Source organism: Macaca thibetana, chromosome 16 (assembly GCF_024542745.1).
Source record: "Macaca thibetana thibetana isolate TM-01 chromosome 16, ASM2454274v1, whole genome shotgun sequence".
NCBI classification, from domain to species: Eukaryota; Metazoa; Chordata; class Mammalia; order Primates; family Cercopithecidae; genus Macaca; species Macaca thibetana.
Window position 1 is genome coordinate 37,027,349 of NC_065593.1, and position 21,553 is coordinate 37,048,901.

A 21,553-nucleotide genomic window follows, 5' to 3' on the forward strand; every position below is an offset into this window, starting at 1 on the left:
AGCGCCCCGCCCCCGCCCCCCCGCCGCGCGCGCCGCCGTCCGCGCTCCCCATTGGCTGCGCCCGCCCGGCCCCGCACTGCGGGCTTCTCCCCGCGCCGCTCTCGCCCCACATCTTGTTTCCTCCCACAATGCCTCGGGGCGGAGGGAGGGGGTGGGGAGGAGGAGCTGGAGCGGGTCGGGGAGGGAGCCGTGGCCTTAAGAAAGGAGAGGAATGCGGACCCCTACGCCCGGGGCTGGAGAGGCCAGGCCTGAAAAGGAATAGAGAGACATGGTCCTGAGAGAGGAGGAGAGGGAGGGGTGTGGAGACCCCAGTCCCAAGGAGTAAAAGGGGAGAAGGGGATGGAGATTTCAGACCCAGGGAACAGATGGGGCTGAGGTAGAAACCCCAACCTTAGAGAGAGGAAGGGGAGGAGATGAAGTCATCAGCCTCAGAGGAAAAGACAGGACACTCTCTCCTCCCGTATCTGTGGGAAAGAGAGGGACAGCCAGCCCTATGGAGAGGGAGAGGCATAGGAGCCCCAGGACCCCCTCACCTCACCTTCCGGGACGGTCCCTTCTTCCTCCAGCTCAGCCTTTGTTCTTTGAGGCTGAAGGACCTAAACTCCCAGCTGGGCCCCCAGCCAGTATTTATCTACAAGAGCGATGGAGACAGAGCCGAAGCAAAATTGATGGGGGGGTGTCTTTGGTACGCAGGCCTCTGCTGTCCTTGCACATTTATGGCCTTGGGGTCCTGGGATGGGGGTGAGAGTGAGCCATTTCTTGTCGTCTGTCCCTGCCTGTCCAGGTAGACAGGACTGGAGGAGAGTGAATAGAAGCCCCTAGAGGTGGTGCCTGTCAGAACTGTGAGGAGCCTTCAAAAACCACCCATCCACATCCCTCCCTTTATAAAGGAGAGAATCCAAGTACAGAGAGGGGAGAGCCCTGCCGGATCCCGCAGGTCAGGCTTGACTCGCTTCTAGCTGAAAAGCGGTGCACCCAGGCAGCAGCCCCTCTGGAGGCTCAAGAGACTCCCGGGAGGATGGGTGTGAACGTGCGCGTTGGGAGCCTGCCTGCTGTCACTCCACCCCACTTCCAGGAAAGATCCTCAGGCCTACGGTTTTCTTTCTGGTCTGTTTTATACAAAAGTGTCTACCTCAAGGGCTGATGAGCCTTTATTGGGAACCAAGCATTTTGGCCATACCGTCGGGTTTAAGAAGCTGCCAGGGATAGCTCCCACTCCTATCTTTTTCCCTTCGCCTCTCCAAACCATGTCAGGAAGTGAGACTTGCCCTGGCCCTGGCCTGCTCTGGTTTGAAGCATCAAAAGTTAGTGTTCGTTTTGTGTCAGGGGAAACCTGGAAAAATCATTCCCTCTGGTTTCTGCTTTCCACAGTTCTGTCCTTAACAACCTCAGTTGGGGGATTTCAGAGAGCAGTTAAGGCCTGGGGTATCCCCTTATACTAAGGGTATTCTGATGTCAGTCTTTGTGTTCATGAATGGGAGGCGTGGCCTCTATGGGAGGAAGGGCGGGGGATGACGAAGGATAATTTATACACTTAGGGCTTTGCCGGGCTAATCTCCTGGACTGCTTGGAGAAAGAGAAGCTAGTACCCCCTTTCTCCAATAGTCATTAGTTTCCAGGGCCTGAAGGTCAGATTTGCACGTATGGTTGCACAGGTCATTCACTGCACAAGAGTATCCAACCAAGGGAGCAAGTGGGTGCTAAAATACAGGGGGCACACTGCTTGCTAAGCTGTGTGTCATGGTGCAAGCCAGTGTCCAACCAGAAGATGACTTCTTTCAAGTGTTCCCAAGGGTTACTATGAGCTAGCAGTGGCCCTTCAAAGGCCATGCTGCCAGGGCATAAATCCTCCCTCTGCTCCCCTTCCCTGAAGTACAGTAGGGATAAAAGCTTGCTCATTTCCAGGCTGTGGTGTGGTGGACACAAGGGCACAAAGAACTTCAACTAACAGAAGTCAGAGGCAAGGGTTTTCACTTTTAGGAAATGCGAATATCAGTGCGCGCGCGCGCGTGTGTGTGTGTGTGTGTGTGTGTGTGTGTGTGTGTGTGTGTGTGTGTCAAGGACTAAACTGTAGAATATCAGGGAGATGTGTTAATAGTATGGTGTATAGATAATAATAACTAATCCTCATGAATCCCTTGCTGTATGTCAGGCTCTATTCTAAGCGTTTTAAATGCAATGCATTCCATTTAATCCCAGGAGCTGCCTTTTGAAGTGAATATATTACTATCACCCTGTACAGATGAGCAAACTAGAGTTTAGAGAAGTTCAGTAACTTACTCAACATTGTCCAATTTGTCAGTAGCAGGATTCAACTCCAGATTGTTTCCACTGCCTACAATCTTAGCCATTATACTGTACTGCCTCCTAACAGAGAAAAGAGGAGAGGAAGTGTAAAACAGGGTTTGGCCCTCTATCTAAATTATACCAGCATTTCATAAACTTACCTGACTCCAAAGCCCTTTTTTTATCCAAACATTTATTAACATCTCTGGGAACTACTACTCCACAGGACACAGTTTGGGAAACTTGTGATATAATAATTACTGCTATTTATGTAAAATGCTTACTGTTCAGGATAATTACTATGCAACATAGTCACTGTTATAATTAATATGTCAGCTTAACTTGGTGAATGTTTTTATTTGATACAGCTACAGTATTTGTGATTGCCCAGTTTCCTGTTGCCCAGATAACACGGTCATGTCTTCTGACTTAAAAATCAAAATCAGACTGTTGTTTTTGGCTCTTTGGCGGACCCCTTTCCATCTGGCTACTTCTTTAACTTCAGGGTTCCCCAGGGCACTTTGCTTCCCTCACTGCTCAACTTGGAAATTTCACCCACATTCATGGTTTTTACCATGATCTGGGCCCCAATGATCCCCCTAATGCCTGGACCTCTCTACTGTGGATGCCCCACAGGCTCTTCAGACTCTTCGCACACACACATATAAAGCAGTGGGCCAGAGTGCATGGATTCTGAACTTTTTCCACCACTCTAGCAGCTGTGCAGATTTGGCTAAGCTATTCAACATTTCCAAATTTCATTTTCCTTATCTATAAATTGAGAATCATATCCACTTCATGGAGTTAAGAGAAAATGCATGGAGAAGTGCTGGCACAGTGCCTGGTTAATATACGTGATTAATAAATGTTAGCCATCGCCAACATCTCCGTCCCAGACTTGTTCCCTTTCCCCGTATTTCCTATCTCCGTTTGGCCCCATAATCCACCCAGGCACAAGCCAGAAACCCTAGATTTGTGTCTCTCCCTCACCCAGCATGTCTCCATCACTGCTCATCTCTTGGATATTTTTCCAATCCATGCCTTATGAATCCCCTGCGTCAGATACTCATCATCTCTTCCAGTTGGTTCTCTGTCTCCGTTCTTGGCTCCTCCACCTTAGATCTACACTGCAGTGATCTATCTAAAATGCAGATCTCCTCAGGCATGCCCCCCTTTCCTGCTCAGAATAAAGACTAACTCCTTTCCCGTAACTTACCCTCCACACGGGCACGCCTGCTTCTCTGCCTTATGTCACCACACTTTCCATCTCATTCTTCCTGCTCTGGTAACACCATCCACTGCCTGTTGTTTCCCTACATGCAGATTCCACACCTGAGTACATGCAGATTCCATACCTGAGCTCTTGCCTGTGAGACTTGGAGCTTTTTTCCTGGCTAACTCCTTTGTTTGGATGTCATCTACCAAGCCCCTGAACCCTAGAGGGAATGCACACCCCTCTTCTGTGCTCTCTAACATCCAGGGGTTTTCACTGACCACTTACCATTAAATATGTCAGTCTTATGTTTGTCTGTACTTCCTTTCAGGTGAGAATCACGTCTTACTTATGTGTGGTTGCAGGACCTAGCATAGTTCCTGAAACATGGGAAGTTCTCTGTAAGCATTGTATAAACTGATTGTGCCTATTAATGACTGAAAAGTACAGCTTGGAAGGACACTGTTTCTCCACCCCGAAGAACAGTGTCCAAGCTCTCTCTGCCAAGAACCAGCAATGCATACTATTTACACTGGGCCCTTCCTGCCCAAAACAAGTTGCCAGCTAAAATAATTCATTGTTAGCCCTAGGGAAAGTCCAAACCTGGTTTCTCAATTGACTTCCTCCTCACACTCTCTGCTGGGTATTTGACTAATGTCCTTACAGGTAAAGACAATCCAACTCCAGCTGACTGGATCATCTAGAGGAAAGAGACGGTGGAGGTGACAGAAGTCGTTTTGCCTAGCCGTTTAGTATTGACCTGCTTCAAGATCTCCAGGAAATTATAGAAGGTTGGGAAAGACACACATTGACATGCCTATTGCAAGGCAGACCCTGGTGCCAGTCCCCCCCGTCAAGTCCCACGTGACTAGAACTGCTGAAATTCACCTCAATTCTTTGCTGATTTCTTGGGTGACCTTGCAAAACATATTTCCCTGGGCAACTATTTACCAAGCCCCAAATATTGTCCATCCTTGGCCGGGAGCAGTGGTTCACTCCTGTAATCCCAGCTCTTTGGGAGGCCGAGGCAGGTGGATCACAAGGTTAAGAGATCGAGACCAGCCTGGCCAACATGGTGAAACCCTGTCTCTACTAAAAATACAAAAATTAGCTGGGCATGGTGCTGGGCACCTATAATGCCAGCTGCTTGGGAGGCTGAGGCAGGAGAATCACTTGAACCCAGGAGGCAGAGGTTGCAGTGAGCCAAGATTGCACCACTGCACTCCAGCCTGGGCAACAGAGTGAGACTCTGTCTCAAAAAAAAAAAAAAATTGTCCCTCCCCTCTCCAAACTCCCTGAGGAACCAGCCAAGTTCAACCACTTGAACTAGTGAGATAAGCACTGGACTAAGAGTCAAGGAGGAAGTCCCAAGCCATATTCAGCTGCTAGTCAAGTCATTTCACCCCTCAGACTCTGGATTTCTTCATCTGAAAGATGTAGGACTGGTTGATCTGTAAGGTCCCCAGCAGCCCCAAAGTCTGCAATTCTCTATTTCAATAGCCCCATCACAAAGGATACCTTCTCTGATCCACTCAGTCAGAATTCACACCAAATGAGTTCCTTGAGAGTTGGGATATCATTTTGCTCATCTCTGTATTCCTCTAAGAAACAACATGCTTTGATCTAGTTTAGATTCAATGAATTGTTTAGAGCTTCAATTAAAATATTAAAGCAAATGATCACCAAGTAGAAACTAAAGAGAAGATGCCCAGTGGAAGCGTGGTGTTCGGGTCATGACTCCTCATAATTTAAAAGTTTTCCTCCCTCATTGTCTGGACAACCCTGAGAAACCCTGTCTTTGCCATTAAGAGAGAATCAAGACAATGATATGGAAATGACTAGCCCTTGAATATCTGAAAAGACCAAGTTAGTGTTCTTAGGTGCAAGAAATACCTGAAGGAAAACAAACAGGCCTAGAATAGCCACCCTGACTCCAGGGAGCAGCAAGTGGGGAACAGTTGCCTCAGAGCATCCCAGTAAGGCAAATCTGCTGTTCTCCTGGAGTCTCCCCACTCTCCACTCAAATTCCCAGTGAAGTCACATGTCCACCTTTTGGTCACAAAAGAGGAGGGCAGAAAGCCTGATTGACAGACCTTCTGAGATCGAGGAAGGAGGAGCTGACAGAGGGAAGGTCCACCAGTGGTTATAAGAAGTAAGAAGCCACCGATGTCCACTCTCTTGAGAACCTCAAGAGAGGGAAGCAGAGTCACATATGAGGGAAATCCTTGTCCCCACCGTCATAAAAATGTACACTATGGTCTTTCACCATTGGTCCCTGACAGTGAGGTGGGGAATGGGGGTGGGGAGCCCTACCAAATGAGACTGGTGCCCAGTCCCAAATCCTTGGCAGTCTCTCCCTTATTTCCTCCAATTCCTACTAGTCTACTTTCTGTCTCCATAGATTTGCCTATTCTGGACATTTCATATAAACAGAATCATACAATATATGGTCTTTTGTGATTGTGACTGACTCATTTTACCTTAGTATATTTTCAAGGTTCATCCACGCTATAATATGAATTGGTACTTTATTCTTTTTATGGCCAATTAATATTCCATTGTATGGGTATACCACATTTTGCTTATCCACCAGTTGATGGACATTTGGGTTGTTTCCACTTTTTAGCTATTATGCATAATATTGCTAGGAACATTCATGTGCAAGATTTTGTGTGAATATATTCTTTCATTTTGTGGGGCGGGGGGGGAATATACCTAGGTGTGGAATTTCTGGGTTTTATGTTAACTCTATGCTATCCTTTTGAGGAATGGCCAGACTGTTTTCAAAAGTGCCTGCATTTTATATTGCTACAAGCAGTGTTGGAGAGTTTCAATGTCTCCTCATCCTCACCAACACATTATTATTTGCCTTTTTTATTATAGCCATCCTAGTGACTGTGAAGTGGTGTCTCACTGTGGTTTTTATTTGCATTTCCTTAATAACTAATGATGTTACTCTAATAACTAATGATGTTGGTCATCTTTTCTCATATGCTTATGGACCATTTGTATATCTTTTGGGGAGAGATATCTGTTCAGATTCTTTGCCCATTTTTCATTGGATTTATTATTATTATTATTATTGAGTTGATAGTGTTCTTTTTGTATTCTGGATACTAGACTTTCATCAAAGATTTCATTTTGCAAATGTTTTCTCCTGTTCCATGGGTCTATATTTTCACTTTCTTGCTAGTGTCCTTTGAAGCACGAAAGTTTTACTTTTGGTGAAGTCTAATTTGTCTGTTTTTTTCTCTTGTCACTTGTGCTTTTGACGTCATGTCCAAGAAACTGTTGCCTAACCCAAGATCACAAAGATTTACTCCCACATTCTAAGAATTTTAGCTCTTGCATTTAGGTCAGTGATCTATTTTGAGTTAACTTTTGTGTATGGTGTGAGGTAGAGTCCAACATCATTTGTTTTACATGTGGATACCCAGGTGTCCTTCATCAATGGTTGGAAATGCTATCCTTTCACCACTAAATTGTCTTGACACCATTATAAAAAATCAGTTGCCTATAAATGTAAGAGTTTCTGAACTGCCAATTCTATTTCAATGATCTACATATTTATCTTTATGCCAGTACCGTACTGTCCTCATGACTGTTGCTAAGTAGTAAATTGTGAAATCTGGAAGTGTGAGTCCTCCAACTTTGCTCTTATTTTTCAAGATTTGTTGTCTATTCTGACTCCCTTGCATTTCTATGTGACTGGTAGGACCAGCTTACCAATTTCTGTTAAAAATCCAGCTGGGATTTTTGATAGGGATTGTGTTGAATTGTAGATCAATTTGGGGAGTATTACCATCTTAACAATATGAAGTTTTCCAGTCCATGAACATGGATGTCTTTCCATTTAGTTAAGTCTTCTTTAATTTCTTTTAATAATGTGTTCTAATTTTCCGTACATGTTTTGCACATCTTTCACTATATATATTCCCTAAGTAATTATTTTTGATGCCATTTTTAATTGAATTGTTTTCATAATTTCATGTCCAGATTGTAATCATTGCTAGTACATAAAATACAATTGATTTTTTTTTTTTTTTTTTTTTTTTTGAGACAGAGTCTCGCTCTGTCACCCAGGCTGGAGTGCAGTGGCCGGATCTCAGCTCACTGCAAGCTCCGCCTCCCGGGTTTACGCCATTCTCCTGCCTCAGCCTCCCAAGTAGCTGGGACTACAGGCGCCCGCCACCTCGCCCGGCTAGTTTTTTGTATTTTTAGTAGAGATGGGGTTTCACCATGTTAGCCAGGATGGTCTCGATCTCCTGACCTTGTGATCCGCCCGTCTCGGCCTCCCAAAGTGCTGGGATTACAGGCTTGAGCCACCGCGCCCGGCTTACAATTGATTTTTGTATATGCATTATGATTTGTAACCTACAACCTTTCTGAACTCATTCATTAATTCATAACAATGTGTATGTGTGTATTTCTTAGAATTTTCTATATACAAAATCATGTCATCTACGATAGTTTTACTTCTTCCTTTAAAATCTGGGTGCCTTTTATTCCTTTTTCTTTCCTAATTGTCCTAGATAGAACCTTCAGTATATTATTCAGTTGGGTTAGTGAGAGCAGTCACCCTTGTCTTCTTCCCAATCTTAGGGGAAAAGCTTTCAGTCTTTCACCATTAGTGTTGGATGTGGGAGGTTTGTAGGTGCTTTTATCAAGTTAAGGAAGTTCACTCCCATCCCTAGTTTGTTGAGTGTTTTTATCATGAAATCAAATTGTCAAATGCTTTTTCTGCATCTACTGACATGATCATGTGGCTTTTGTCCTTTATTGTTAGTATGGTGTATTACATTGATAGATTTTCTTTTTTCTTTCTACTTATTTTTTACTTTTTTTGAAAGGGTCTTATTGTGTCACCCAGTGGTGTGATCATGGCTCACTGAAGACTTGACCTCCCAAGATTAAGTGATCCTCTCACCTCAGCTTCCCAAGCACCTGAGACCATAGGCACATACGACGACACCTGGCTAATTTAATTTTTTTTTTTTTTTTTTTTTTTTGGTAAAGTCAGGGTCTCACTATGTTGACCTTGAACTCCTGGACTCAAGCTGTTCTCCCACCTTGGTCTCCCAAAGTGCTGGAATTACAGGTGTGAGCCACTGCACCTGGCCTATTGATTGATTTTCAAGTGTTAAGCCAATTTTGCACTCCTGGGATAAATCCCACTTGGTCATGATGTATAATCTTTTTTATATGTTGCCATGTTCATTTTGTTAGTATTTTGTTGAAGATTTTTGCATCTATATTCATAAGTGATACTGAGTTTTCTTTTTTCTTTTTCTTTTCTTTTTTTTTCTTGAGATGGAGTTTCACTGTTGTCACCCAGGCTGGAGTGCAATGGCACAATCTCGGCTCATTGCAACCTCCACCTCCCAGGTTCAAGCAACTCTCCTGCCTCTGCCTCAGAGTAGGTGAGATTACAGTCGCCCACCACAAGGCCCAGCTAAGTTTTGTATTTTTAGTAGAGACAGGGTTTCACCATGTTGGCCGGGCTGGTCTCGAACTCCTGACCACCCACCTTGGCTTCCCAAAGTGCTGGGATTATAGGCATGAGCCACCATGCCCAGCTGATAGTTTTCTTATGATGTCTTCATCTGGTTTTGGTATCTGGGTAATACTGAACTCATGAAGTAAGTTGGAAAGTGTTCCTATTCCATTTTTGAAAGAGTATAAAGGACTGATTTTCATTCTTTAAACATTTAGTAGAATTCACCAGTGAAGCCATCAGGGCCTGGAATTTTCTTTGTGGGAAGTTTTTGAGGTAGTATAATGCAATCTCTTTTCTTGTCCTATTCAGATTACCTGTTTCTTGAGATAGTTTTAGTAGTCTGTGTCTTTCTAAAACTGTGTGTGTTTTATCTAGGCTATCCACTTTGTTCATAGTATCTCCTTAAAATCTCTTTTACTTCTTTTTTAAAATTTTTATTTTAGGTTCAGGGATACATGTGAAGGTTTGTTACGTAGAGAAACACGTGTCACAGGAGTTTGTTGTACATATTATTATATCACCCAGGTATTAAGCTCGGTAATAATATGTACAACAAACTCCTGTGACACGTGTTTCTCTACATAACAAACCTTCACATGTATCCCTGAACCTAAAATAAAAATTTTAAAAAAGAAGTAAAAGAGATTTTAAGGAGATACTATGAACAAAGTGGATAGCCTAGATAAAACACACACAGTTTTAGAAAGACACAGACTACTAAAACTATCTCAAGAAACAGGTAATCTGAATAGGACAAGAAAAGAGATTGCATTATACTACCTCAAAAACTTCCCACAAAGAAAATTCCAGGCCCTGATGGCTTCACTGGTGAATTCTACTAAATGTTTAAAGAATGAAAATCAGTCCTTTATACTCTTTCAAAAATGGAATAGGAACACTTTCCAACTACTCTGTCAAGTAGACCCCAGTGTTTGTCGTTTCCTTTTTTGTGTTCATAAGTTCACATCATTTAGCTCCCACTTATAAGTGAGAACACATGGTATTTGGTTTTCTGTTCCTGCGTTAGTTTGCTAAGGATGGTAGCCTCCGTCCATGTTCCTGCAAAATACGTGATCTTGTTCTTTTTTACGGCTGTATCTTGTTTATTTCTTTAAGGTTGATAATAATGTTCCTCCTTTCATTCCTAATTTTAGTGTTTTAGTAACTTGAGTCTCTCTCACCTTCTTCTCTCTCTTTCTGTCTCTCTCTTTCTCGCTTTGGTCAGTCTAGCTAAAGGTTTGTCAATTTTGTTCATCTCTTCAAAGAACCAATTTTTCGTTTCATTATTTTTTTCTATTGCTTTTCTATTATTAAGGTGGTTCTTGATACAAGCTACTTGAGTCAGGGAAACATAGACTAGGACAATTTCTTTGAGCAGCAGGATTTAAACTCAACATGTCTATTTTCCTCCATACCAGGGTTCTCTATATTAGTGTCTCCCCTATCACCTCTACCCCTAGAATACTATGACAAAGAAAACAGAGATCACACTATTACTTGGGGTCTGTGGGAGGACAATAGTTCCATTAAATCCATAGACATTTCTGAAACATCTCTAACAAGCTCTGCGGGAGGCACCGAGGGAGATGGAGATGAGTAGCTAGAAGAAGTTATGACTGCTCAGACCCACAGTATCACTGGGGAGACACATATATGTACGACCAACTTTATTAGCACAGGTCAGAGTATAGTGATGGCTGTGACCAAGAGTGAGCAAAATGCTCTGGGAACGTGGGTTAGGGGTAATTAATCTGTATGGAAGAATTAGGGAACAGAGGGGTTAGCATTTGAGGTAAGTCTTGAAGAGTGAGTAGAATTTTGGAAAAAATCATGAGCCAAGGCAGGGAATGGTGGGAAGTCAAGTCTGGCAGGGACGCAGTGTGCTGGGGAAAGGAACAGGCTGGACAGAAGAGTTAGGGCTAGACTTTGGAGGGACCCAAAGGATCTGCAAAGGAGCTAGAACTTCATCCTGAAAAAACTAAGAATCCACTGAAGGGCTATGAGCAGAAGGATGACATGACTAGTCTGTTGGGATTTGGGACAGCAACAGAACCCTAAGTTGTGTTATTCAGACCCTGTCACACTCATAGAAGCAAGCAGAGATGGCTGCTTTCTGTTGACAAGTCCCTCCTTGGGACTCTCTCCTCCCTAGCCTTCCATAGCGTAGCACTTCCCTGGTTTTCTTCCTACCACTCTGGCTACTCCTTCTGTCTCCTTAGCAGGCTCCTCTTCCTCTGCTCATTCTTTAAATGTTGGTGTTCCTCAGAGTTTTGTTCTAGATCCTTTTCTCTTCTCACTAGACCATTCTTCCTTGGAGATCTTATATGTTGCTATGGCTTCAATGACCAACTATAGACTGATAATTCCCAAATCTATATATAGCCTGTTCAGGCCCCTCTCCTTAGCTTTAGACCCATAAGATCTAACTGCCCTGTGAACATCTCCATTTAAGTGCTATATTCATTAGAATCCCTTTCCTGTGAATAAAAGGAAATTCCAAATAAAATGGCTCAAACAAGATAGGAGTGCAGAGGTATTAAGTCCAGGCCTGGTGTGACGGATCCACAGTGTCAGGGTCTCAGGATTCTTCTACCTATAATTCTGTCACCCTCAACCCTCAACTAATCCAGGATGGCCGCTCAGGCTCTAGCAGGAAGGAGAAAGCAGTGACAGAGCATGCTCTTTCTCTTCCAAGACACGTCCCAGAATTCATAATACTTGTGCCTATATCCCACTGGCCAGAACTTAGAGGTTCACACATGGTTTTTATTCTGAGTGACCATGTGCCCAGTCAAAAAACTGGAGTGAAGAAAAACTATCGAACAGAAGTTCTGCAGATGCCCCACAAGCACCTCGAATGCAACATGTCCAAAACAGAACTCCTCACTTTCAACCACTTTCAACCCTTCCACATCCACTCACCCCCAGAACTCTTCCTGACTTCTCCATCTTATCATGGCCCTAGCATCCAACTAGCTGCCCAAGGCAGAAACCCGGGAGTTGTAACTCTGAAACCTGTCTCTATCCTCAAGTCATCATGATCTTCCATGTCAACAGCAACAGTTTCATCCCTTGTCTCCTAATACCCATTCTTGCTTTGTCAAATGCATTCTCTACATCTGCATTGTCCAATATGATAGCCTCTAACTGCATGTGGCCTGGAGCACTCAAAAGGTAGCTAGGCCAATTCAAAATGTGCTGTAAGTGGCTGGGGGCGGTGGCTCATGCCTGTAATCCCAGCACTTTGGGAGGCTGAGACGGGCAGATCATGAGGTCAGGAGATAGAGACCATCCAGGCTAACACGGTGAAACCCCGTCTCTACTAAAAATACAAAAAATTTAGCCGGGCGTGGTGGCGGGCGCCTATAGTCCCAGCTACTCGGGAGGCTGAGGCAGGAGAATGGTGTGAACCCAGGAGGCAGAGCTTGCAGTGAGCCAACATTGCACCACTGCACTCCAGCCAGGGTGACAGAGTGAGACTCTGTCTCAAAAAAAAAAAAAAAAAAAAGTGCTGTAAGTGTAAAATACACACCAGATTTCATAGACTTAATATGAAGAAAGTAAAATATCTTAGTATTTCTATGTTGATTATGTGTTAAAATAATAATATATTTATATGTTGGATGAATTTATTTAAAATTAGTTTCACTTGTTTCTTTGTACATTGTTTATGTGGCTACTAGAAACATTTTAATTATATATGTGGCTCCCATTCGTGGTTCTCATTATATTTCTATTGAAAAGTGTCAATCCACACAAAAGCAAAACAATCTCTTTCTAAAACATGCATCTGAACATGTCACACATCTTAAAAGCTTTCAGTGGCTTATTGTCTGTAGGATAAAGTTCATTCTACTCAACATGGTTTTCAAGCCCTCCTTGACCCAGTTCCTGCCCCACCCTCCAGCCTCATCTCTTACCCCCTCTTCCCTCCATCTGCCCCTTGCATGCTACACTCAGGTCCTGTGTGCTTCTTTCAGTTCCTTCAGTGTACTATGGGTCTGTAGCCTCTGGGCCTGCACACATGCTGTTCACTGTGCCTGGAACACTCTTCCCCCTCTTGGCCTGCTTAATGGTCTGCTCGTCTTTCTAGTCGCAGCGTAGACATATGTCTTCCCTGAGAGGCCTTCTTAGCTATCCTGCTTCTCTGAGCTCTCATTACTTCTCTATCCTGCCCACCCATCTCACCCCCGAAAACAGTGTGCCAAAGAACTGTGTTCTTTTCTCAGACTGTTTGGAATCTTGCCTGTCATGTTTACTGTGGTGTCGCCAGCACCTCCAGCAAACATTGGTGCATAGTCAGCCATCAATAAGTATTTGCTGAACAAATGAATGAATCAATGCATAACATCCCAAAGTCACGTAGACAAAGTTTCAGATGGAGGGTAGAGCCAGGCTAGATGACGTCTTAGTCTTAAAGAGGTGGCCATCCAGTGACCATTAGGTTACCCAGTCTGGGAGGTGAGGCAAAGGGAAACTTGAAAGATATCACCCTGTAACTACTTAAATCATATCCCTGAGTTTCCTTACATGTCACCCTGTCTTCAGCCCCTCTCCAGGCCTGGACAGGCCATTTATTGGGACCCAGGCCACCACTGCCTTTTCCTCCTTCCTAGGAAGGACAAACAGCACTGGCTCTCCTCCCAGGAAAGCCCCCTGGCATTTACCACACATTTTCAGCAAGAGCCATATTGAGGATTGTTGCTGGAGATGAGCATCTTCTTAAGTGGGGGTGGGGGTGGGTAGAAATGGAGGAAGGAGGTAAGGAGGAGAGAGTAAGGAGGGTGCCAGTTTTGAGTTGCTTTTAACCCAGGACCAGGAGAATTGATGTGCATGTTAGTAATGAAGCGTGAGCTTCTCTGTGAAGATTTCCTTTCAGGAGACAGATGGGTAGGGACCTAGAACTGAAGAAGGAAAAGAACTTGGTGTCAGGAAGCCAGAGCAGGGAACCCTGGGGCTCCATTGCTACTTTGCTGCGTGACCTGAAACTGGGCTTCAGTTCCTCACCTATAATAAAAAGAATCTTTGCTTTCTGTACCCCTGGAGGGGCTGTTATAAGAATGGAAGCAGGCAAATGGGTGTAAATGGGCTCTGAAAATACAAGTATCAGAGTAAAAGTCAAGTGAAGTCATGTGAAGGCAAGTGTTTTGAGACTGTGGTTTGGTTTGGGCAGGAGGTGAACAGGCAGTTGTGGAAAGGAGGCTGGGAATGGTGGGTGGGAGTGCACCTCCTCTCAACAAAGGTGGATTCATATCAAGGCAGAGTCCTGTTCTCCTAGCCATGGCTCAGGAGCCAGATTTGCCTGTTCTAAACCTGCACCAGAAAAGCTAAATATTGAACAGAACCTTGGAGAAAATAGACCCACCAGGGAACCTCAGGGCCCTGAAAGGACAGAGCACAGTCCCATTTTGGGCACCCTCCCTTAACTCAAGCAAGCGTGAACACAGACACACACACACACACACACGTACACACACACCTCCTTTGCAGATGAGGCTGACACTTCAGGTCCTCTCCCCAGAACTTTACACCTCACCACCTCCTGCAACCTCTTCCCAACTTGGAAGGTTTCCCAGTGAATTGACACTGCCTTAACCCAGCCAGAGACCACCCTGCCCTGGGCTGCTCCATGTGGAGACCCTGCTCCCAAAAGGGTCGAGCACAGACGAGGTGGCTAGATTCCCCTCTGCCCTACCAAAAGCGGGTCTCAGTGGTGGGGTGCACACGGGAGGCCCTTGCTCCTGGAGCAGGCCCTACAGCTGGCAAGGCCACTGCTCGGAGGTTTTATTATCCCCTTCTCTCTTTTCCTTTCACAGCCACGTCAGATCACACAAAGCAATCAGTAGTACCAGCAGTTCCCAACCTGGAGGATTGAAAACACGTTCCCCAGCATGCTGCCAACAGCAGCCAGCATCAAGAGGCTCTGTAATTACAGACATGCAGGGGTTTGTGCTCCTGCTCTCACTCATCTATGAAACTCTTCCATTCTCCTCCTTTCCCATGGTGCCTTTAAAAAGGCAATGTGAGGCTGAGGCCTTCAGAAAAGCAAGTTCCAACTCCCTATTCCACCGTGGACAGACTTCAACCCTCACTACAATTCAGATTCACTCAGTCGTGTGTTCATTCATGTGTTCATTCCTTCATTTGAAATGCAGTTAATTAAACCTGTCTGCGCTAGCGCTGGGCCTGGTGGTAGGGACACCAAATGTCACCTAGCCCTTACTTTTGAAGAGCTCGTGGTCTAATAAGGAAACTAAGGGATATGATTTAAGTAGTTACAGTAAAAATCAAAAAGTGGTGTGTGGTAAGGGACGTGCCAATCAAATCCTAAGTCAGAGAAAGGTAATGTTGGGAAGGACACCTGTTTCCTAAGAGGCAATATGGTGTAGCGGCTGCGAATATGGACTCTGGAGAACACAGGCCAGGGTTCAAATCTTGACTTTGCTACTCACTGTATAACCCTAGGAGAAATTAGGAGAATTTTGAGGTCACTGTGAGGAAAAGGTGCAGTGCCCAGCATATAGTAGATGCTCAATAAACATCAGCTGCTATAATCAGGGAAGGTAGCTTATAACATGAGTTTTCGACTTGTGTGGAGCAAGAAGGTAGGGCATTATAGAACAATAGGGATAAAGGAAGAAAATGCAGTGCTTGTACGAAATTCCTTTTGGCAATAGCATAGCCTGTAGGAAGGGAAGAAATATCAAATAAAGGCAGTAAGTTGGGCTGGGGTTAAACCCTGGAACAATGAATGGCAAAATGAACTTAAGGAGAGGTAGAGGGACATAGACAATCTTTTGTTTTTGTGTTAGTCTATTTTTTAAAGAGATGTGGTCTTGTTATGTTTCCTGGGCTGGCCTTAAACTCTTAGGCTCAAGTGATCTTTGCACCTCAGCCTCCTGAGTAGCTGGGACTACAGCTGCATTGCCCCTGCATCTGACATAGACAATCTTGATAGGGCCAAGTGCCCACCCAGCCCTAAGTAATGACCCTCATCTTTAGAGCCACATCCAATTAGGCCAAGATTCAGGGTCTCCAAAGTTGGGGAGACAGCCCTTGGGGCATGGTGCAGTGTTGGCCAGTATCCTAGATTCTGTCCATCTGGGCAGGCCTCTTCCTGCCTCTGTCAGGAGCCTGAGCTCTGCAATCAGGGCCAAGAGAGAAGAGCCATTTCTGTTCACAGGAACTAGTGGACATGGCATCTCCACCCACCAGAAGGCTAGTGTTGGGGCACAAAGGCTGGAAGCGGCCTCAGGAAAGGTGGCCCATGGAGAAGGCAGAGGGAGAGGCCAGGCGAGGCTGATCAGGCCTGTGGTCATTATCACCACCCTCTGTTTTGCCCTAGGGTTAGCAGAACCTCCTCTATTCTCCTTGGGAGTGGTGCAGACTGAGAGCACAGATGTCACCAAGTGCAAAACAAACCAAGGAGAGGCCTGCTGGGAGAATGCCAATGAGAGCAAGGGCCCCCGAGAGTGATTCCCAGCTCAGGGGCACCCCAACCCTGGACTGAGGGGAAAGAGTGGGCATTAAGGTTCTGTCTGGGGGTTCACTTCAAGTCAAAGGGGCCCTATTGGGAGGTAGCATGGTAGAGTGAAAAAGATCGTCACCTGGGGGAATCAGGAGGCCTCATGCTTGTCCAGGTTGTGCCTCTCACCTTGTGTGACTTGGGAGAAATCACTTCTCCTTGGCCTCTGTTCCTCCTCAGTAAAAAAGAGTTTTGCTTGGAAGATCTCAGAGGCCTTTCATAACTGAGAAATCTTTCATCTATTCATGTGGAGCACACAGCCTGTGCTCTCAGGATTTGGAGTAGTGGAATATGCCCTAAATATTGGAAAGAACCCAGAACAGCCAGACCTGAGAGACCAGAGGAACGCTCTGGAGCCTCCATCCTTCAGGGTGTGCAGAGGTGAGGGCTGCAGAGGGGTGGGGAGAGGAGAGAAAACCACCAGGGAGGGAGGGAGGCAGCCTATCTGAACACCTGACATCTCCAGGACAGAGAAAATGAGCTGGTAGGAGGTTTCTTCTCCCAACTCGAGCTGCCTCAGGATCCTGTGGAAAAGCTGCATTATAATCGATAGCCTCGTAAATAAATAAATAGTCAATGCATCCTGTCTCCAGCTCAGGGCTTCTTCAGGAAAATTGAACCTTGACCCACTTCTGCAGGCCCATTTTGGCTTCCTCCCAAGGCCTCCAGAGGGAAAGAACTCTCTCACAGGTCATCCAGGGCATCCTCCTGCCTCTGCACTGGCCTGCCATGTGCCCCATCCCAGGAGGTCAAGCACTGGGGAGCGTGCCCTCTTCCCGCCACCCAGTCCCATGGGGTTCTCTCACAGGCAGGCAGGTGTCCACACCCTATAGCTCTTGCCTTGACCTTAATATTCTCATTCCTGGTCAACTCCGCCCTCTGCTTTCAGCTCCGGCTCTCTGCTCCTCACCTCACCTGGTTTCATGCCTTTCTTCTGACTGCTGCTTGGCACCACATTGAACCAGCAGCGGGAAGCAGACAGTCGTTCTTCACTCCTCGAGAGAGTCTCCCGCTACACCCACCCCTCAGACGATTTGTCATGTATTGTGAATGAGCCCCTCAAGGTCCAATAGAATAAATGCATTTCTGGGCACAATAAATTAAGACCCTTGTAATTTACTTTACAGAACAAGCATGTGCCAGTGAGTTGACTATAAGGCATTCTTTTCTCTTTCTGGCTTCTGTCACAACACTAGAAAAAGCAAATCTCCAACAAACCGAGTTGAATTTTTTTTTTTTTTTTGAGACAGGATCTCATTCTGTTGCCCAAATTGGGGTCCACAGCATGATCATAGCTTACTGTAGCCTCAAACTCCTGGGCTCAAGGGATCTTCCTGCTTCCGCTTTCTGAATGGCTGGGATTACAGGTATGTGCCGCCATGCCTAGCTAACTTTATTTTTTATTTTTAGTAGAGATGAGGTCTTGCCATGCTGCCCAGGCCAGTCTTGAACTCCTGGGCTCAAGCGATTCTCCCACCTTGGCCTCCCAGAGTGCTGGGTTTACAGGCATGAACTACTTCCCAAGCTGAATATTTTAGATCCCAGAGACTAAGATGGTGGTCAGCCTGTGTGGTGATAGGCAACTGCCTTCTATGTGTGCCTTGAAACATCTCAGGACCTCTCTTCTACTTTGGCGCCTCAGTTTCCTTTCCACCTCCCTGGCCCAGGCAGAGTACTCCTATGCCTAAGGAGTCTTAAGTGCTGCTTGTGTAGTGAGCATGGTAAAGAAATTGTTGGGTTGTGACTGTCCATTTTGTTCATAATTAAAAAAAAAAAAATTAGAGATGGGGTCTTGCTATGTTGCCCAGGGTGGCATGCAGTGGCTATTCACAAGCACAATCGTGGCATACTGCAGCCTCAAACTCCTGGCCTCAAGTGATCCTCCTGCCTCAGCCTCCCTGGTAGTTGAGATTACAGTTACACACCACCATGCTCAGCTGTTTATAATTATTGACCATCATGTTCTAGCTGATCCCTATGGAGTGAACATTCTTTTAATTAAAAGTTTCTAACTAGAAGATACTATATCCTTGCTGTGTCTGTTCTATAATATTTAGAATATTCCATTTCCTTCTGAGTTCATAGCAGAGTTTTTTGTTTTTTTTTTTTTTTTGAGACGGAGTCTCGCTCTGTAGCCCAGGCTGGAGTGCAGTGGCCGGATCTCAGCTCACTGCAAGCTCCGCCTCCCAGGTTTACGCCATTCTCCTGCCTCAGCCTCCCGAGTAGCTGGGACTACAGGCGCCCGCCACCTCGCCCGGCTAGTTTTTTGTATTTTTTAGTAGAGACGGGGTTTCACGGTGTTCGCCAGGATGGTCTCGATCTCCTGACCTCGTGATCCACCCGTCTCGGCCTCCCAAAGTGCTGGGATTACAGGCTTGAGCCACCGCGCCCAGCCTCATAGCAGAGTTTTAGGCCCAGCTTCCCAACCCTACCTGATCTCCTGTCATCAGTTCTTATGTGATGGAAATGGGGGCGTGACTCTGTAGCCAACATACCCACAGAGCTTCACAGCTTACATAAACAAAACAGTGTTGTTCTGAGGTGTCCACACTGCAGTTCCTTTCCCCCACACAAACGCCTGATGTTTCATTGTCCCAGAGAAGAATTCAGGCCGAGGAAGCAGTCAGTAATCCGGGTTCCTGGCTGTGGTTTTGCTGTCTCCCAACTAGCAGGAAGTAGCTCTGGCCACCCAGAAAGTGGCACAGGATTCTTTGTCTGGCACCTGACAAGAGGTAAGGGTGGCCAGTAGCACAGTTTAGTGAGCTTGTAAAGCTGGTTACCAATTTGCATGGCTGTATTAATGAACCTCCCAAAATTGAGAACATGTTGATACAATGGATTTCCTACCCTAGAAAGAGTCTATGAGGCCGGGTGCAGTGGCTCACGCCTGTAATCCCAGCACTTTGGGAGGCCAAGGCAGGTGGATCACGAGGTCAGGAGATCAAGACCCTCCTGACCAACATGGTGAAAATACAAAAATTAGCTGTGCATGGTGATGCACGCCTGTAGTCTCAGCTACTCGGGAGGCTGAGGCAGGAGAATTGCTTGAACCTAGGAGGCTGAGGTTGCAGTAAGTCGAGATCACGCCACTGCACTCCAGCCTGGTGACAGAGTGAGACTCCGTCTCAAAAAAAAAAAAAAGGCCAAAAATAGAGTTTATGCATACAGCACACCAACCTTCAGTCATCACTCTTACAGCCAGAGTCTTCCAGAAATTATGTGGGCCATGCCTATCCCTTCAAGTGGCCCCCAAGGCCCAGCCTTGCAGTAACTGACCCAGGCTCTCACATAGGGCACTGGGGTCCTGCCCCAGGCTCCAGGCTCTACCCACAGCACAGGCTGGGGCTGGTGCTGAGCAAATGGGTTGTGGCTGTCGCCAGAGAGGAACTGGCAGCAGACACAGCAGACTATGTTTTCTTTGCAGGCTGAGGGTAACTGGAAGAAGCCGAGAATTCCTCTGCTCTGCCTTCGGGAGGAGGGGATGAGAGAAGCAGGGAAGGCCAGCAGCAATCTCTCTAAAAGAGAAGTTCGTCCAGCTCCTAGGATGAGCAAGATAGTATAAACAAAAGATGGAAAGACGACAACCTAGGACCCCAGGGAGTCCCTGGTATAGATATCAGGAGCCTAGGTCCCCTGTCTGGAACTGGCTCTCAGGGAGTCATGATGGTAGCTGACATTCATTAAATGTTTGCTCTGTGCCAGGCACCCTGCTCAGAGCTCAGTTGCACTGTGAAGACAATTTGTACAGGGGCTAAGAACATAGGCCTCAGCAACACACTACTAGGTTCAAATCCCCAACGTGGCTACTCATTAGCTCTGTGACACTGAGTAAGCTACTTACCCCCCTGGGCCTCAGTTACTTCATTCATAAGATAGGAATACGAATAGTACCCATCTGATAAAGTTTGAAGATTAAATGCATGCACATACAGAAAACTCTTAGCACAGTGTCTGCCCTGGAGTAAACAGGAGACAAATTTTTGCCGTCACTACTTTATTGAATCCCCACACAAAGCTTTAAAGTAAATATTATTAATCTCTAAGGTTCAAGGGATTCAAATACTTGCCCAAGGTCCCAGGTTCGTTTGATTGACAGAGCATGAGTACCCTCCTAAGTGCCCCTTGAGGTCTCTGTGTTTAGGAGGAAGCAGGTTCAGAACTCTAGTTCCCCACTCCAGGTGCATTCCAATTTAGAAACTCCACAGCCACCTCAACAGCAGGAGCAAAGGTGGGTCTCTGTCCTGCCTCTGGGGCCAGGCTGGCTGATGACTTCAGGCCCAACCAGAAGATCCTTTCCACCCACTCAACTCTAGCAATACCCACATCACCAACCCTGGGTCTCCCCACAGAGCCTCCACCTTCTAGGAAGTCTCCCTCCCTCCTGCAAGATGCTGGTGGCTGAGACTGGAGGGACCCTTTCAATTTGAGGATAAACAAACTGTCGTTCTGGCCCAGCCCTCTGCCGGCTTGCTGCTTCCCACCCCCCTCCATCCGCAGTGCATAGTCGCTCTGTTCTCCTGCCAACTTGGCAGCTCATCGCTGCTGTTACTATCAACACCTCCAAGGAAAAAGGGAGAGGAGTCAGCTCTGATCGCCTGGCGCACTGAACAGCAAATTCATGTCAGAGCCAGCCTTGGAATGTCTCCCAAGCTCCCAAGGCTCCTGGTGAGGAGGAAAAGGTGGGACTCATGTTGCTCAGGACAGATGGGGCTGGGGAGTGGCCCTGGGCCTAATTAGAGCAGACTCCCAGCAGAGCCACTCGCTAGTCCTGGCCAAAGCTGCAAGCCCCCAGGAGCAGATGGCTCTGATAGAAAGCGCTGCAGCAGAAGGATACTTTGGGGACCTTGTAAATGTGTAGGAGAGGACTTGGGGGGTCTGAGTCTCACCCCAACTCTTGCCACAGTCCAGGGCAGTTCCCAAGGTGGTTAGTCAGAGGTCTGTGGCCAGGATTGGGAAAAACAGGTCTTTCCCTGTTCAGTCTGTGAGCTCCTAGAATCTCTGGCCTGTGCCTTCTTTCCTCCATCTTTCTTGG

At 46.1% G+C, this 21,553-nt stretch overlaps 1 long non-coding RNA gene across 1 annotated transcript; it reads left to right on the top strand.

Moving 5' to 3' along the window:
• The first annotated feature begins 141 nt into the window (after window positions 1-141).
• On the top strand, window positions 142-15,091 carry LOC126939453 (uncharacterized). Its single transcript, XR_007720396.1, has 4 exons — window positions 142-685; window positions 785-937; window positions 4,166-4,290; window positions 14,813-15,091. It is a non-coding gene; the product is annotated as an uncharacterized LOC126939453 (long non-coding RNA).
• The last annotated feature ends 6,462 nt before the right edge of the window (window positions 15,092-21,553 follow it).